Genomic DNA, 3,307 nt, shown 5'->3' with positions numbered 1-3,307 from the left:
CCCTGATCCTTACCTCCCCATTTCCCCTCCTTCCTGATCTGCTGCCCCATCCCCCTGCTCCCCCCACCTGCTGCCCCCTCAGCCCCCCCGCTCAGCTGACATTTTCTAGCAGCCTTAGGAACGCTGAGGGGTCCAATTTCCACCCCCCCAAGGGAGAAGAGGGGTGAAATTACCCCCCACTCGATTGCTCTTGGGCTCAGCCAGGCCTGCGGAACTGACAGCCACAGGATCCAGCTGGGCTGCGGGAGGGGGGAGTGTGTGGCTATTCCGGACCTGGCCACTGGGGGGCAGCGACTCCTGGGCTAGTGCTCTGTAGGCTCAGACAGACACCCCCACCCCCACCCCTCCGGCCCATCTCTGGGCTCCCGCCCTGTCCCAGGGGTGCGGCATGAGTCAAGCTGGCAGTTGGGAGCCCCCTTTTTCCCCCCCGCCTGGCCAGGGATCTGAGCCTCTTTGTGCCACACAAACCCTGCATTCATCACACGCTCACCTCCAGCTCGCGCTGGAATGTCTGGGCCGGCAAGAAGGGTGAGCAGGGAGGAGACACAGGGAGTGTTTGCCCCCTGCTGCTCCCCACAGCCCCCCCAGTACACCCAAACCCCCAGTACACCCTCCCAAGCATGCGTAGCCCCCCCACATCCTCTGTGGGGAGGAGGGCGGTTTGTACCAGTTGAGGGGTGGCCTTTCCCATGGGGGGCTGAGACAGGCTGAACTGGAGTGGGAGGCAGGGAGAGATCAAGGCCGCAAGGGACAGGGAGGGCTTGGGACTGGTGGGTGGCAGGGAGGGATCGGGGACGGGGAAGGGTTGGAACCGGTGAGGGCAGGGAGGAATCAGGGTTGGGGGTTGCTGCCTGCGCCCCTGTGACCTACCCTGGTGTCTTTGGCAGGTGGGTCCCCACCAGGGGCAGGATGGAGCCAGACGAGCCGTACAACGGGGTGAGTGGTTGGGGGAGGGGAGAGCCCCCTGGTACCCTATTGCTGAAGGCCCTGCTTGGCCCCAGCCCCCCCCCCCACGCACAGGTAGGGGGTTAGAATTGGGGGTGGGGCTCCCCAAGGCTCTTCCCACATGGGCCTTTCAATCGCTCCCCCTTTCTGTTCCCCCTGGTGCCCTCTCTGGGCCCCTGCCCTTCCCCCATGGGGCACATCCCACCCTCTCTCTCTGCCCCCAGGGCCCGGCGCCAGGCGCCCCCAGTGCATCCAGCATGGCCATCATCGGGGCTGAGGATGAGGATTTTGAGAACGACATCGAGCCAGTGAGGGGCGGCCTGGGAGATGGGGGGGTCCCAGGGGTGGGGTCATGGGGTCTGTGTCATTGGGGAGTGGAGGCTGTGGGGGAGGGGATGAGGGAGTGGGGGATGCGGCATGTGGAGGGACAGCGGCGTAGGGGAGGGGATGAGGGAGTGGGGGAAAAAAGAGAGAGATAAGGTTAGGCGGGTTCAGTGACTAGGCAATGGCTGGGGTGGGTGGGGGCCTCTGAGGGGGGGAATTGAACGGGTCCCAGCAGTGGGGGGGCAGCGTAGTGGGGGATAGACTGGGGGAGGGGTATTGGCAGTGGGGGAGGGCTGTGGGAGGGGTGGCGCTGGGGGTAGCTGTGATGGTGAGGGGCCAGAGGGATTGCGCTAGGGAGACTGTGGCAGTGGGGGGCAACTGGGGAGACAGGCTGGGGGGCGAATACCGGCAGTGGGGGAGGCAGGCTGGGGGGTAACCAGGCAGGGCGGGAGGGCAGCGGGGAGGCGCTGGGGGAGCTGACAGCAGGGAGGGCAGCAGGGCAAGGCTAGGTTGGGGGTACTTGCAGCGGGGGAGAGGCAGTGGGGAGGCAGGCTGGATGGATTACCTGGCAGCGGGGAAGGGGAGTAGGGATGAGCGGGTCTGGGGTACATGGCAGGCAGGGGAGAGGGAGTGATGGGAGGCAGGCTGGGGGTACGTGCACAGCGGGGACGGGGAGCGGGGGGAGCGTGGGCTGGGGGTATTGGCAGCCGGGGAGGCAGGCTGGGGTGGTTACATGGCAGCCAGGGAGTGATGGGGGAGGCAGGCTGGGGGTGGAGTACCTGGCAGCAGGGGAGGGGCAGTGAGGGGGGAGGCAGGCTGCGGGGTACCTGGTAGCGGGGGAGGCAAGCTGGGACTTGTCCGTCCCGCTGGCTCTCAGGTGCCCCCCGTTCTGACCCCCCATCCCTCCAGCTCTGCTACCTGCACGTGGATCTGATCCGCAGCGCAAGCCCCAAGGAGGGGAAGAAACTCTTCCTGGATTTCTACCACACGTTCCTGGACAAGGCAGGGGTGAGAAACCCCCCGTGGCCCCTCCACTCCCCAGAATGACCCCCCCATCCCTGCAGAATGAGCCTAACCCCCCCCCCCAGCTGTTCCTTCTCCCAGGGCTGACCCCAACCATCCCAAGGAACCCCCCCCCGTGACTCCATTGGGGCTCCCTCTGGGGGCATCAGACATACGACCCCCCCACCCCAGATCTCATTCACCCCCCTAGCTGCAGTTCTCAGGCCCCGGGTCCCCTTGGTGCCCCCCCATGGAAATTGACCCTTTGTTCTAACCGCCCCTTCTCTCTCTCCAGCTCCTCCGTGTCCCCGTCCCGGCCCAGGTGCAGTTTGAACTGGGTGAGCGTCGCACTCAGAGCTTGGGTTGAATGGAGATAACCCGCCTCCCAGCCCCGCCCCCCGATTCCCTGGGGCCGGGTGGGGCAGGGGAGATCCTGAACCCCATTGCTTCCCGGCCCTCAGGATCACCTCCCAGGCTCACCAACTGCCCCTGTAGATGCAGCTGCCTCTGGGGTGGGACCTGGCAGCTGTTTACAGCAGCTTCGAACACGGAGCAAGGAGAATCCTGAGGATGGACTAGCAGGGGCTGCAGATCGGGAGTGAGGGGCACCAGCAGGGCTGGGGGTGTAGGGGGCTGCGGGTTGGGAGTTACGGGCACCGGCAGGGCTGGGCTGGCAGGGGCTGCGGGTCGGGAGTGAGGGGCACTGGCAGGGCTGGGCTGGCAGGGGCTGCGGGTCGGGAGTGAGGGGCACCGGCAGGGCTGGGGGTGGGGCAGGGCTGGGCTGGTAGGGGCTGCGGGTCGGGAGTGAGGGGCACCGGCCGAGCTCTTCGTCCCCCACCCCAGGCGAAGAACGCCCTGGCCCACGCGCTGCAGTCAGCCCGGCATGACTGCGACCTGCTGCGGGAGCAGTACGAGGAGGAGACGGAGGCGAAGGCCGAGCTGCAGCGTTCGCTCTCCAAGGCCAACTCCGAGGTGGCGCAGTGGAGAACCAAGTATGAGACGGACGCCATCCAGCGGACAGAGGAGCTGGAGGAGG

The 3,307-nt window shown here is 66.6% G+C and overlaps 1 long non-coding RNA gene across 1 annotated transcript in view; it reads left to right on the top strand.

Annotated features, from left to right (window-relative positions):
- LOC116829344 (uncharacterized) overlaps positions 1-1,247 on the top strand; it is a 3,554-nt gene extending 2,307 nt beyond the window's left edge. The window contains exons 2-3 of the long non-coding RNA XR_004374713.2: positions 888-936; positions 1,170-1,247. This is a non-coding gene — a long non-coding RNA (uncharacterized LOC116829344). The remainder of the gene's footprint in view (positions 1-887; positions 937-1,169) is intronic.
- The last annotated feature ends 2,060 nt before the right edge of the window (positions 1,248-3,307 follow it).

This window comes from Chelonoidis abingdonii, chromosome 11 (genome assembly GCF_003597395.2).
Source record: "Chelonoidis abingdonii isolate Lonesome George chromosome 11, CheloAbing_2.0, whole genome shotgun sequence".
NCBI lineage: Eukaryota > Metazoa > Chordata > Testudines > Testudinidae > Chelonoidis > Chelonoidis abingdonii.
Note: the sequence above shows the minus strand (reverse complement) of the source record. Positions and strands in the feature narration are given on the sequence as shown.